This window comes from Calliphora vicina, chromosome 5 (assembly GCF_958450345.1).
Source record: "Calliphora vicina chromosome 5, idCalVici1.1, whole genome shotgun sequence".
In the NCBI taxonomy this organism is placed as follows: Eukaryota; Metazoa; Arthropoda; class Insecta; order Diptera; family Calliphoridae; genus Calliphora; species Calliphora vicina.
Genome location: NC_088784.1, coordinates 29,200,343 through 29,216,359, shown reverse-complemented (window position 1 = coordinate 29,216,359; position 16,017 = coordinate 29,200,343). Strand labels below are relative to the sequence as shown.

General features: G+C 23.7%; 1 protein-coding gene across 7 annotated transcripts in view; it reads right to left on the bottom strand.

Annotated features, from left to right (window-relative positions):
• Nucleotides 1-16,017, bottom strand: part of Prosap (prosap) — a 322,296-nt gene that overhangs the window by 204,404 nt on the left and 101,875 nt on the right. Inside the window, exon 2 of one of the 7 annotated variants that reach the window (XM_065514416.1) lies at nucleotides 5,340-5,516. The exons of the other annotated variants lie outside the window; for them this stretch is intronic. The gene's annotated coding sequence lies outside the window, so the exon portion shown is untranslated. The remainder of the gene's footprint in view (nucleotides 1-5,339; nucleotides 5,517-16,017) is intronic. 7 annotated transcript variants of the gene reach the window in all.

Sequence of the window (16,017 nt, the reverse complement as noted above, 5' to 3'; positions counted from 1 at the left end):
TTCTTTTAGTTGACATAAGGTTAGCTAAACTATTTTTTAACAAGTTTAGCTATAACTATGTATGTATGTACAAATGCATATAATGCTTTTCTAGGATTTGGATTAAATAAACAAAGTTATTTTTAAACTATGACCATTAAAAATGTCACAGAGATTTAAGCATTTTAACTATATATTTTGGTTTAATCTTTTATTCAAAGTCGTTCAAACAAAAAGTTAACAAAAAAAACCTTAAAATTTTCAAACAGCTGCAGAACAAACATGTAAATATTTATTGCAACAAAAACATTTTTTTTTTTAAATTTTACAAAATTTGTTTTATAAGATTTTTAACTAGAGATAGCAGCAATTAGTTGCTGCCAGTGTGTGTTTTTTTTTCGTACTAGCATAAAGACCCGTCTAATAGAGTAAATTGTTCGAAATGTTCATTCATTTTTCTGAAAAGAGCTGCATTTATTTGTTCCGTTTCTTTGCTTTTAACTCGTTTTTCAATGTACTGCCATTGGCAATAGACGAAAAAAAAAAACAATATAAGGAAAAAATAGTACGAAAACTTACAATTGCGGTACAAAACAAAAAAAAAAAAACAAATTTCTGTTAACTTTAAAACTTTTTTATAGTTTGGGTATTTTTTTCATTGCTTCTAGACAGCAAGATTTATTGTTTGTTTTAAGCTAATTGTTTGGTAAATATGTATGGAGAGAATTTTATTTAGGGAAAAAGAAATTAAGTTTAACTAACAAAGCTTTAACGTTTATAGATATAGAAACAACAAAAGGATGGAAGAAATTAAAACTTTAACAAAATATATAAAATGTTTATTAAATAACAAAAAAATAATTAACAAATAAAAATAAATGAGTATCTATTTAAACAATTACATTTAGTTAGCAATAAATTGGTTAATCCTAGTTTAACCAAGTTTAAATAATTTAGGTTAAACTGAGTTTAGCATTTAAATATTGTGGTATTTAGCTTTAGGAAAGTTTATCTAAATTTATAAGAACGAAGATTAAATACTTAATTTCCATTTTTTGCTATTTATCCTCAAAATAGCAATAATTGTCAATACTACTTATACCGGTTAAGCTTAGTTTAATTAACATACGATTAGCTAAACCGCTTAAAATTAAGTTAAACGATTTTTAATATATGTCTCAAATTATGCCTCAAATGTTAACACCAAAAATTGTTATAAATTTAGTTAAACTTGATTAAACCAAGTTTAGTTAAACTCTACTAAACAGAGTTTAGCACATAATTTCAATTTTAAACTATTAAGCTTTAAATTAGCAATAATTATCAATAATTTTTATTCCACTTAAGACAAGTTTAGTGAAACCACGTTTAGTTAAACCACTTAAAACCAAGATTAAGCCATATGTTTGGCTGAATTTAATCTCAATAATAATTTTTTGAACAATTTTTTTAGGGTATTTATGTAAATAATTTATACCTACTTATATACTAATGCAAATCTCAATAATTTAAATAGAAAGTGTCTAGAATTTGTTGAGTTCACCAACCATAATCGTGCAATAATACTCAATCACCAAGAAGCTAAAAAAAATATTTCGCTAGAACAGTTATTTAGCATCTGAAAGCATAATATAATAGATTTTTTACCAACTCTCAACAACTATCAAATTCAAACAAATAAAACAAAAAAAAAATACTTAAGAATGGTTCAAATTTCACAGCATGATCATACGACTGACTACAATTGCCACAGTCATCCGCAACGTCATCGTGTCTTCTTTAACATCGTCATCATCATGATCATCTTCAACAGAAAATTCTCGTCATATGAGAAGATGCAACATGCCTCATGAACTATTATAACAGATACCCCGACAACCTCAAAATTTGTTGCAGGGGGAAATTGTATTTTCTTTTTTTGTCTTATTGTTTTGAAAACCACAAGGTAGCATGTGTTTTTGTATATAACATAACTTTTGCATGCTTAAAAGCTCATGTGGGAAATTTTCAAGTTCAAAAATTAGTTTTTTGTTCTTTTTTTCCGGTTAGAGCCGGAAAAAAATACAAGATTCTGTGGAAAAGTCGTAAGAGGAGTTGTGTGGAAATACTAGTAGACTCATGACACCATTGCAAGGTAAAATAAGAAGATGGACAAATGTGCCAATAAGCTAAGAAAAAGAAAGATAGACAATGGTAACGTGAGAGTTGGGAATACCCTACTGTAAGTGTGGGTCAATAAAGACTTAAAAATATTTATGCACTTTTTTTACCACAATACTGATTTCTATTGAAAAAGTTTAAATAATTGGCTTTAATGTAAATGAATTTTACAAATTGATTAAGATTTTTCTTAGGCTTAAAACTGTGAATCATTTAATTAATATAGCATGAGTTAAACTTGTTTTATTCAAGTTTAGCTAAACTAGGTTAAATTAAGTTTAGCTCTTAGCTTATACTTTAAATTGTTACTCATCAAGTATGCATTCGGTTACAAAACGTTTTTAAATATTTAAGCTTAGTTTAGTTAGCAAAAGTTTAGGTAAACCCGTAAGATTTAAGGTTAAGTTTAGCTTTGTACGGAAATAAAATTTTGGTGTAATCCTACACTTCTTATGCTATAAATTAATATAACATGAGTTAAACTTGGTTAATCCAAGTTTAGCTAAACTATATTAAATAAAGTTTAGCTCTTCATTTAAATTCTTAAGCATAAAGCAGGTATTATTTAGCAAAATCGTTTAGTTAAATTTGTAAGATTGATGATTAAGTTATTACTAAAACTAATAATTTAAGCTTAGGTTATTTAAAATAAGTTTAAAAAAAAACCTGTAAAAAGAAGAATTAAATATTATTTTATAAGTCAATAAAAATCATATTCAAATTTGAACTATTTTACTTAGCAGAAAATTTGTTAAACTTGCTTTAATCAAGTTTAGCTAAACTATGTTAAATGGAGTTTAAGACTGCATTTAAATTTTAATATATTAAACCTTATGTAGGCATCAATTATCAAAAATAATAATTTGATTTAAGCTTCGGTTATTTAAACTAAGTTTAAAAAAAACTGTAAAAAGTAGGATTAGCTATTATTTTGTAAATAACTAAAAAGCATATTCAAATTTAAACTATATTTCGATTAGATAACCTAAAATTAGTTAAAGTTGCTTAAATCAAGTTTAGCTAAACTATGTTTAATGAAGTTTAAGACTTAATTTACATTTAAATATATTAAACCTTAAGCAGGCAAGAATTATCAAAAATAATAATTTTATTTAAGCTTAGGTTATTTAAACTAAGTTTAAAAAAACTGTAAAAAGTAGGATTAAATATTATTTTGTAAATAACTAAAAAGCATATTCAAATTTAAACTATATTTCACTTAGTTAGCAAAAAATTAGTTAAACTTGCATAAACCAAGTTTAGCTAAACTATGTTAAATGAAGTTTAAGACTTAATTTACACATTAATCTATTGAAGCTCATGTAAGCAACAATTACCAAAAATAATAATTTTATTTAAGCTTAGGTTATTTAAACTAAGTTTAAAGAAACTTGTAAAAAGAAGGATTAAATATTATTTTATAAATAACTGAACAAACAGCATATTGAAATTTAAACTATATTTCACTTAGTTAGCAAAAAATTAGTTAAACTTGCTTAAGCCAAGTTTAGCTAAACTATGTTAAATGGAGTTTAAGACTTCATTTATATTTTAATATATTAAACCTTATGTAGGCATCAATTATCAAAAATAATAATTTGATTTAGGCTTAGGTTATTTAAACTAAGTTTAAAGAAACTTGTAAAAAGAAGGATTAAATATTATTTTATAAATAACTAAACAGCATATTCAAATTTAAACTATATTTCACTTAGTTATCAACAAATTTGTTAAACTTGCTTAAACCAAGTTTAGCTAAACTGTGATAAATGGAGTTTAAGACTCAATTTACATTTTAATATATTAAACCTTAAGTAGGCAACAATTATCAAAAATAATAATTTTATTTAAGCTTCGGTTATTTAAACTATGTTTATTGAAACTTGTAAAAAGAAGGATTAAATATTATTTTATAAATAACTAAACAGCATATTCAAATTTAAACCATATTTCACTTAGTTGGCAAAAACTTAGTTAAACTTGCTTAAACCAAGTTTAGCTAAACTGTGATAAATGGAGTTTAAGACTTAATTTACATTTTAATATATTAAACCTTAAGTAGGCAACAATTATCAAAAATAATAATTTGATTTAAGCTTAGGTTATTTAAACTAAGTTTAAGGAAACTTGTTAAAAGAAGGATTAAATATTATTTTATAAAATAAATCTTATTCAAATTTAAACTATATTTCACTTAGTTAACCTAAAATTAGTTAAACTTGCTTAAAGCAAGTTTAGCTAAACTATGTTAACTGCAGTTTAAGACTTAATTTACATTTTAATATATTAAACCTTAAGTAGGCAACAATTATCAAACAAATTAAATGTAGTTTAGTTAAATCTTTAGAAGAAAGTTATATTTCTAATATTGTTACCAATTTAATTCCCAACTAAATATATGAGCTTGATTTAAATGCAATTGAAAACGTGATCTCATGTAGCGATAATAATCTAAAAAAAAGACTTTCAACTTGGAATATAAGCAAAAAAGACTATAAGACATCGATAAGTTTTGTTTTAAAAAAACTTTATTGATTCTTTAGCAGCTAAATCCCCACATACGGAAATATTAGAAACAAAACCCAATCATTAAGTCAGCATAAGAAGAAAGTTTTCAAAAGAATCTCTGAAGTAAAATATTTAGCTGGAGGAAAATTTTGTAAAAAAAAGTGGTTGAAACAAAAAAGCAGATGAGTTAGAAAATAATGGAGAAACAGCACATCATGTTGTTTTATTTCAAACCAGTGATTAAGCTTCATTTAAACTTAAGATGGTTAAATTGTTAAGGCAGAAAAACGGAGTAGTCTTTAGTCTATGAACATCTAGCTTCAGCTGTGGAATAGCGTACTGAAAACTCCTGCTACTTTGATAATTGAATTCAGCTTCTGTTTAATAACAAAATCATACGTTCTGTTTTATTTTTTTTTTCAATTTACTTTTCAAGTACCTTGAAGTTAAACATCAATTAATTGGCTTGCAGTATCTGCTCAAAAGCAGTTATTCTTATTGTTTTCTATGCTTTCTTTTCTATTGCTAATGGTTTTTACTACCGAAGAGAAACGGACGGACAGCTTTTTATGTTTCTTTCTTTGTAAAATATTCTATTACTTCTATGTCTTAGTGTTTTCCTCATTACATTATCATTCTGGCCATAATGCATTTAACGGTTTCTTATTTTTTTTTTAGCTTTTCCTACTTACTACTTATGATGATGTTGTTCATCATTAACATCATCATTATTAACATTTTTTAAATGATAATGATGTTGCTCTTAGTAATTGCTGCCTCTGGAGGTCTTTAAATGTTGCATTATTTTGATAAATTAGAATTCTTTCGTAACGATGGTTGCTGCTGCTGTGATTTTCATGTCTACTAACCTGCAATGAGAAAGAATAAGAAGACAAAATTAACAAATGTTTCAAATTTTTTATTAATCATTTAAAGAGAATATAGGTGAGTTAGAAAAATATTTAAATTATACAAGTTTTTTTTGTTCTTAATAATAATTATAATTAATGTTGTATAAAATTGTAAAATTCCTTTGGCTTCTAAAAACAAATTATAGGAAAATAAGCCTTAATCTATGTTCTTAGAGGTTTAACTAAACTCTAGTTTAAAAAAAGTTAGATAATTTTAAAATTTCAAATAAGTGCTAAACTCACTTAAACATGGTTTAGTTAAACTTTGTTTAATACAAATTCTGTAAATTAAATGAAACAGAATTTTTTTATAATGTTGGTAAATAATGTAATTAAACTCAATCTCTTATGTTAAAAGATTAGCTAAACTTTTGTTTACTAAACCAGAGTTTTTTAAAATAAGAATTTTTAATGAAAATAGATTGGTTTTTTTTAAGTAATAGATGTAACTTAATCTTCATTGTAAATGGTTTAGCTAAACTTCCGTTTGCTTAACTTGGCTTAATTTAAACAAATATTTCTGATAACTGTTATTTTTTTAAAGACACAAAATTATAAATTATAATTAAATGTTAAACTTAGTTTGTTATAGTTAAGCTAATCCTAGTTTAACTGAGTTTAACCAAATTGATGTTATTTTTTATTTGTAAAAATGTAAATTTTTTTGATGATTTTAGTAAATTGTAACACAATGCTTAAACTTAATTTTAAAACTTGCTAAACTTGCGTTTACAAAACTAGGTTTAATTTTGATAAATAATTTATAGTATTATTGCTTTATTTAAGGCGATTATTTGTAGACTCGAGTTAAGAGCTAAACTCAGTTTAACATAGTTTAGCTAATCTTAGTTTAAAACTCAATTTCACTTAACTAGCCTCAAATTAAATAAATATTTTTGATTATTGTTGGTTTTTTAAAGACAATAAATTTAAAATTACAATTAGGAGTTAAACTTAGTTTGTTATAGTTAAGCTAATCCTAGTTTAGCTGAGTTTAACCAAATTGATGTTAATTGTATTTGGTATAAGTTTAAAATTATTTCATGATTTGAGTAAATTGTAATACAAGGCTTAAACTTCGTTTTAAAAAGTTTAGCTAAACTTGCGTTTACAAAACTAGGTTTAATTTTGATAAATAATTTTTAGTATTATTGCTTTATTTAAGGCGAATATTTATAGACTCAAATTAAGAGCTAAACTCAGTTTAACATAGTTTAGCTAAACTTGGTTTAAAACTTCATTTTACTTAACTAGCCTTAACTTAAATAACTATTTTTGATTATTGTTGGTTTTTTAAAGACAATAAATTTAAAATTACAATTAAGTGTTAAACTCAGTTTATTAAAGTTAAGCTAATCCTGGTTTTACTAAGTTTAACCAAATTGATTTGATGTTAATTGTATTTCGTAAAAATTTTAAATTATTAGATGATTTGAGTAAATTGTGCCTTGTGTTAAGGCTTAAACTTCATTTTAAAAGGATTAGCTAAAGTTGCGTTAAATAAAATAGTCTTAATTTTGATAAATAATTTTTAGAACTATTGCCTTATTTGAGGCGAATAATTATAGATTTAAATTAAGAGCTAAACTCAGTTTAACAAAGATAAGCTAAACTTGGTTGAAGCAAGTTAAATTCAATTTATATTAACTGTATTTGGTAAAACTTAAAATTATTTTGAGAAAATAGCAACCAAAGGCTTAATCTTAGCTTTAAAATGGTTAGCTAAAATAAGTTTAACTAAATTTATTTTAAATGTATATAGAAACCGTTAAAAATCGTTCAGAATTTGCTTAAACTGTTAATTTTCATTTGTAAATGATTTAGCTGAACTTAAGTTTACTAAAGTGAACTTAATTAAAATAAACATTTTTGATTATTGTTACTTTTTTTAAGACAAAAAATTATAAGTTACAATTAAGTGTTAAACTCAGTTTATTAAAGTTAAGCTTAAATTTGTTGATCCAAACTTAACGGAATTGATGTTAACTGTATATTGGTAAATGTTTAAAATTATTTTATTATAAGTTAAGGCTTAATCTTGTTAAAACACAGTTTAGCTAAACTTCACTTTACTTAACTAAGCTTGATTGAAATTATTTTTATTGCTTATTATTAGTTTCTTAAATCTAAACAATTTGAAGTTGTAATTAAGCGCAAAACTTAGTTTATCACAGTTTAACTAAACTTGGTTTAACCAAGATTAACTAATTTTATATTAACCAAATGAAGTACAATTTTAAGTTTATTAAAAAAACTAAAGTAATTTTTTAAATTAATACTCTTTTAACAATTTTAAAAGAGATTTACTAGAGAGTTTTAGTAATTATAGAATCAAGGTCTTATTCAAATTCTTCATTAAATCCTTTTATTTGTTTAACGAATCTTAATTATGTTTTAAGAATCATTATTTCTTAACAAACTGAAATTGTATAAATAATTTGTAAAAAGCGATAAATAAAACAATGTTGACAATTAGTATTATTAAGTATTTATTTTGTTGTATTTTATTATTAAATTGAATTTGAACTTGAAACATGATTATTTAATTGCCAGTACAATTTTATAAAGAATTTCCCATGTTTGTACAACTGTAATTAAATAAGTAAGTAATTGTATGTTTTCAGCATGTTTATTGTTTTTTTCTTTTATCAAATTAAGATTTTTTTTCCATAAAAAATAAAAATCATTTAAATTACTCACATACAGTCTTTATGTATTTAAGTTTTTTCTCCATTTATTTCTGATTTCCATATAAAATTATCGTTTTGTAATGTGTTTTTTATTTCAGTTTTTTTTTATTATTTTCTTCTACAATATGTGGCATGTTAGCAGTACGTACAAGTATAAATAAGTTGCTGTTTGAAGTAAAGATCACTTGTTGCTGGAGATTTGTAAAATGTTAAAGACAAAACCCAACAGAAAATTTATAAAATATTGTGCCAGATTTTCAAGAAAACTTTCGATACAAATTTTCTAAACAAATAAAAACAAAGCGCCTAATAAATTTATTTAAAATTAATGTTATGCTTGAGAAAACAGTGAACATTTTTTCGAGCACGCCCTTTAGCTCATACTCTGTAATTTATATAAATTCATTTATATTTGTATATTTCTTTTCTTTCTTAATTTAACCCTGAACTTGACATTCATGTGAATGACGGACTGAAGAAATAATACAAATTAAAATCGTTTAAAAACACACACATAATTTGGACATGGCAACTGAAAAGCAACAAGAATAAAAACAAAAAACTTGACATGATACTAAACGAAACGTGTTAAATGCAATTGTGTGCTTTGTACTTTGTATGTTGTATTTTTGTTTTTTTAAGTTTTTATTACCTTTAGACATTTTTTTACCTTTTGGTGCCCTTTTTATTGGTTTTACTGTAGCACGAGCTAATCATTAAATGTTGTCTTTAGGGCTTTAATATTCAACAATTGAAATGTTAGCAGACGTTATAGGGATTAGTTTAGACATGCAACATTAAATATGCCACACATAAATAACATTGAATTTCTATACAAAGAAGTTTTTAGAGGCGACACGTTTATAAGTCCCAGATCAGTAACTCCCTTAATGTAGGGTTTAGCAAAACTCAAGTTCAATATACTAGGTTTAATTATAAGAAATATTTTCGATAATTATGGAGTTTAAATTATCAATAGTTTAAATAAAGTGCTAAACTCAGTTTTGAGTATTTTAGAGGATTTAGTTAAACTTATGTTACCTTAACTAGCTTTAATTGCAATATATATCTTAGAATATAATTATTTTTCAATGGTCAGTAATTTAAAATAGAAATTAAGTCTTAAACTCAGTTTGAGAAAGTTTAACTAAACTTCGTTTAAACATGTTTAACCATTTTAAACCCAACTAAACGTAATACAGCCTTTTTACGATATTCGTAAATTATAAGATAGGGTTTAATCTTTATATTGAGGAGTTTAGCTAAACTTAAGTTTCTTAAACTTGGTTTAATTGCAAAAAAATAGTTTTAATAATAATTATTTTTGAATTGTCAATAATTTAAAATGGAAATTAAGACTTAAACTCAGTTTGAGGTAGTTAAACTAAACCTTGTTTAAACAGGTTTAATCATGTTTAACCCAATTAAACGTGTTAGAGTTTGTTTTACGATATTTGTAAATTATTAAATAGGGTTTAATCTTTAATCTGAGGAGTTCAGCTAAACTTAAGTTTCTTAAACTAGGTTTAATTGCAATAGATATTTTTTATAATAATTATTTTTCAATGGTCAGTAATGTAAAATGAAAATGAAGACTTAACCTCAGTTTGAGGTGGTTTAACTAAACTTCGTTTAAACAGGTTTAACCATTTTTAACCCAACTAAACGTATTAAAGTTTTTTTACGATATTCGTAAATTATAAGATAGCGCTTAATCTTTATATTGTGGAGTTTAGCTAAACTTAAGTTCTTAAACTTGGTTTAATAATAATTATTTTTCAATGGTCAGTATTTTAAAATTAAAATGAAGTCTTAAACTCAGTTTGAGTTAGTTTAACTAAACTTCGTTTAAACCAGTTTAACCATTTTTAACCCAACTAAACGTATTAAATTTTATTTTACAATATTCTAAAGATATAAGAAATGAAGTAATCTTCATTCTGAGGGGTTTAGCTAAACTTAAGTTTCTTAAACTTGGTTTAATTGCAAAAAATAGTTTTAATAATATTTTTTTTTCAATGATCAGTAAATTAAAATTGAAATTAAGTCCTAAACTTAGTTTAAGGTAGTTAAACTAAACCTTGTTTAAACAGGTTTAATCATGTTTAACCCAATTAAACGTGTTAGACTTTGTTTTACGATATTCGTAAATTATTAAATAGGGTTTAATCTTTAATCTGAGGAGTTCAGCTAAACTTAAGTTTCTTAAACTAGGTTTAATTGCAATAAATATTTTTTATAATAATTATTTTTCAATGGTCAGTAATGTAAACTGAAAATGAAGACTTAACCTCAGTTTTAGGAGGTTTAACTAAACTTCGTTTAAACAGGTTTAACCATTTTTAACCTAACTAAACGTATTAAAGTTTCTTTTACGATATTTGTAAATTATAAGATAGGGTTTAATCTTTAAATTGATGAGTTTAGCTAAACTTAAATTTCTTAAACTTGGTTTAATTGCAAAAAAATAGTTTTAATAATAATTATTTTTCAATGGTCAATAATTTAAAATTGAAATTAAGTCTTAAACTCAGTTTAAGGTAGTTAAACTAAACTTTGTTTAAAAAGGGTTAACCATGTTTAATCCAACTAAACGTATTAGAGTTTATTTTATGATATTCTACAATTAAAATATAGGGTTTAATCTTCATTCTGAGGGGTTTAGCTAAACTTAAGTTTTATAAGTAACATTTAATTGTAATAGTTTGGTTTAGTAATTATTGCTTTTTAACGATTAATAATTTAAAATTAAGTGCTAAACTCTGTTAAACGGATTTATATTGAAATAATAAAATCTCAACCTATTTCATGGAATTCGTTCGAAAATGTTTAGCAATATTTAAATTTCCTAAACAAGATTTTAATAATTGAATGCTAACTAACTGTTTAATAATTTTAAGTTTATTTTATTGGAATAAACTATTAAATAACATCAAACTTTGGCTAAACCTAAACAGTTCAACTAAACTTCAGTTAGCTAAACCTAGTTAAATTTAAATAATGGCTATTGATAATTAATTCTTAGATGGTTGTGAATAATATAAGATGTAAATTAAATGCTAAACTTAGTTTAACTAAACTTGATTTAAGCAAGTTTAACTAATTTTATAATAAATAAATGAAATAGAATTTTTAACTAAATAAATTAATGCTAAACTTAGTTTAACACAGTTTACCTAAACTTAAGTTAGTTAAACCTAGTTAAATTTAAATACTCGCTATTGATAATTAATACTTAGTTGGTTGTGAATAATATAAAATGAAAACTAACTGCTAAACTTAGTTTAACACAGTTTAACTAAACTTAAGTTAGCTAAACCTAGTTAAATTTATATAATCACTATTGATAATTAATACTTAATTGGTTGTGAATAACATAAAATGTAAATTAAATGCTAAACTTAGTTTAATATAGTTTAACTAAACTTGGTTTAAGCAAGTTTAACTAATCTTATAATAACTAAATGAAATATAATTTTTGACTGAATAAAAAAAAGTTTAATACTAAATATAATTAACACCCATTGCACATCTTTTTGACTTATTTTTAATCTAAAAACAAGAAAATAAATTTCTGGGAAAAATTTTGAAAAGCTCTATCACAAATAAAAACCAATCTTAAGTGCATTAACATATTTTTTAACAATGTTTATATCACTTGCCTTCATTCAGTTTGTTTGTCCCCTTAATTTCTTTGCTGTGTGAAAAAAACTTTCAGTTTTTAGCCATTAACTAGTTTAAGCTTAGGCGACAAATTTTTTATTTAATTCCGTTTTTGTAGATCAAATGATAATTTTATTATTATTATTTAACATAAAGTTGTCTTCAGTGTTTATTTAAATTGTTTTAATCACTTATTTCCCCTTTTTTTAAAAAAAATGTCTGCAGTCGCTTGCAAGTTCTGTTGCAAATTGTTTTGTGTGGTACATTTAATTGTGTTGGCAACTTTATTTTTTACCACTCCCTCTTGTTTATGTATTTTTGTTTTACTTCTTTTCAAATTATAAAGAAATTTTCTATAATTTTCTTGTTAACTGGCAGTCAAACCGTCTGTCCGTGCGAACTGTAAAAAAAAGTGGTCATTAGTGGTTTAGTTTAATTTGTTTGGGATTGGAGTGTGTGTGAACATTTTATTTACGTACTTTTTGATGTTTTCACTTTAATAATCATTTAGTCAGTTAGTTTTTAACCCATATTTAAAATGAACCCATCCCCCTCTTTATTTTGTTGCCACATTGTAATGGTTAGTTTGCAAAATATTGCAAGTGTGTGGTAAATTATACACATGCTACTTCTGCTAAATTCATGGTCATTTGTTATGGCCTATGTATTTTCGTAGTCAGTCTTATTTTAGGCCCTAAAATTCATTGGTGCATTAAATTGCCTTTAAGGTTTGAAGATTATTGTTTTGGTTGAGTTTTATTTGCCGTTAGTAAAACGATTTATTAGTTTAAATTGTATTGTGGTTGGGGTGAAGGTAGTATAAATTATCACTTAATTTAAAAATAAAACGGAACTATAATACATACATTCAATCTAAGTAGTTTATCAAAACATTTATGTTATTTAAACTATAAATTAAGTGCTAAACTAAGTTTAACATAGTTTAGACAAACCTAGTTTAAACAAATTTAACTAAACTTAGTTTTATAAGGTTTAGCTAAACTTTATTAACTAAACTAAGTTTAAATAAAATAATTATATTTGATAATTAATGTTTATTTAGGACTTAATAATATAAATTGTTAATTAAATGCTAATCTCGGATTAACTTAGTTTAGCTAAACTTGGTTTAAGCAAGTTTAACTTTATTTATATTATGTATATACAGTAAAATATAATTTTATTTTATGATTTAAATAATTTATAAATTAAGACTTAAACTTAGTTTTTCGTGGTTTATCTAAACTTATGTTAACTAAACTAAGTTCAAATAAAATAATTATCCTTGATAATTAATGTTTATTTAAGTCTTAATAAATTAATTTGTTAATTAAATGCTAATCTCGGATTAACTTAGTTTAGCTAAACTTGGTTTAAGCAAGTTTAACTTTATTTATATTAACTTTATACAGTAAAATATAATTTTATTTTATGATTTAAATAATTTATAAATTAAGGCTTAAACTTTGTTTTCAGTGGTTTATCTAAACTCATGTTAATTAAACTAAGTTCAAATAAAATAATTGTCCTTGATAATTAATGTTTATTTAAGTCCTAATAATAAAAATTGTTAATTAAATGCTAATCTCAGTTTAACGTAGTTTAGCTAAACTTGGTTTAAGCAATTTTAACTTAATTTATATTTACTTTATATAGTAAAATATAATTTTATTTCACGTACTAATTTATTTATAAAATAAGACTTAAACTTAGTTTTCAGTGGTTTATCTAAACTTGTGTTAAGTAAAACTAAGTTTAATTTAAAAAAATTATTTAGATAATTAATGTTTATTCAAGTCCCAATAATAAAAATTGTTAATTAAATGCTAATCGCAGTTTTATCTAGTTTAGCTAAACTTGGTTTAAGCAAGTTTAACTAATTTTATAATAACCAAATGGTGTAGTTTTTATAGTGCAACAAAAAACTTGTATAATTTATTCAATCCGTACTCTGCAACTTCAGTTTTTTTACTTTTGTTTGTTTCTGAACAATATAAATCATAAAAGGCGAGTTTTATTTTACTCTGTTAAACAGTGCATAATATTTCCAATCGATTTCTAATCTCAAACTACCAATTTATTATAATTTAAATGCTTTTCAAACTCTCTAAATTATAACCGCCATTTCTTTATATAGAAAAAATATAATTTATATCTTATTTATAATGAAAGAATTAACACATTATAGCAAATTAATTATATCTATTTCATTTTATTCAGGCAAATTCCACATCTGTTTCATATGCATTTGTATTATAATCAATTTAGCTAAATGAAACAAATTATTAATAAATCCATTTATAAATATTTCTATGTATTTGGTATTTATATGGAAATATTTCAGAGCTAATTTCTTTGTATTTTAACAAAATAACAAAACATTTGTGTTGAGAATAAATTAGTTTAATTCTCAAGGTCATTTTTGCTATGCTTTTAATCTTCTTTTGTCGGATTTTGCTTTCTTATGTTGACCATAAATTATATTTATGGTCAAGAGGGTATTGTTATGTTTTTTCTTTTTTATTTTTGGTTAAATAAAAATAAATGTTGGTGATTAGTTTTTTGTGTGTTTTGTATATTTTTTCCATTTTTGTATTCAACGGAATTAAAAGAAAATGAAAGTTAATAATGTGAATTTAATAAGACAAAGTTTTTTTCAATAATTATTTTTATAAATTTATGAATTAGTTTTCTAAAAAAAAATAATTCTACAAAACGTAAATGGGGGAAGTGGAACACCAGTAGGTATTCTTTAAAGTTTAATTATACAAAAAACATTTCATAGTTTCTAAAATGTTAGAAACTATGAAAATAAATTCCAAAGTTTATAATACAAAAATAGTATTTTTCAGCAAAAACTCTTAATTTTTATTCATTATTAACAAAGTCAATAAATATTAAAATTATTTACTAAAATCATTTAAATTAAAAAAATTATTTTTTTTTTTTCTTTTGACCTAAAGCCTTAAGTCCAATACTTCTTATTGGAAACTCAAACAAAATATAAAACTACAGCTATAGAGTAGTTTTATTAGTCCACCAAATTTAATTTAAATATCTCAATTTGTTTAAGAGATATTCAAAAATTTAGTTTTTTATACCAGGGTGCGTATGATTAATATTAATTTTTACTTAATTTACATTTAAGCTTATAACTTTTGAATTGAGGCAGAAAATAAAATTATTAAAATTGTTATGAATAGATAACACCTCAGTTTAATAAATAAAACCATAAAAATATGCTTTCCAATGATCAATTAAGTTAATTTTTATAAAATAAAAATTTTTCCTATAAAATTTTAAATTTTTATTTTTCTTAGAAAATTCTAATTATTTTTCCAATATCTTATAAACAAAGACATGAATTACTGAAAACTTGTATAAATGAAATAAAAAAACTTTAAAATTTTCCTCGAAATAAAAAGTTTTTGAAAAAAGTCCATAAATTTTCTTTAGCAGAGATCCCAACCAAAAAAAATTATTATAACCTTTGCAAAACGAAATATCGTACCAATACTACAGTTTACATTTCAAATAACTTCTCTCAGTAAGAGCTTACAGAAATGTAATACAGAAGCAGTAAAGGAAGGGAGAATTTTGTGACTTTAATTTTTGATGCATAAACTATTCCTTTTAAAGAGCAAATCTCGAACAAAAATTATGCCCGAAGAAAGATTTTCATATGTTTGAGAAGATCGAAATGAGCCTCAAGTCTTTCCCTGATGTCATTGCATTTTTGTTACATTTCTGTAAACTTTAACAGCAACTAGCTGTAGTAGAAAGCTTTGTATTGCTTTCAATAATTACTTCTGCATCCGAATGAGAATTGTTTTTTTCTGGGCACCTTGCAGGGAGTTCTCATTTTGAAATTTATATCTCAAATGTAATTTGCTGCCACTATTTTAGGTTTTCAAACTCAAATACGCAAAAAGTCAAAAGTAATAGTTGTATTAAAAAAACTACATCATTTAGTAATTATAAAATTAGTTAAACTTGCTTAAACCAAGTTTAGTTAAACTTTGTTAAGCTGAGTTTAGCAATTAATTAATGACTTAATTTATTAAAATTATAAAATAATCTCTATAATCTACTGTACTTGCTTAAAC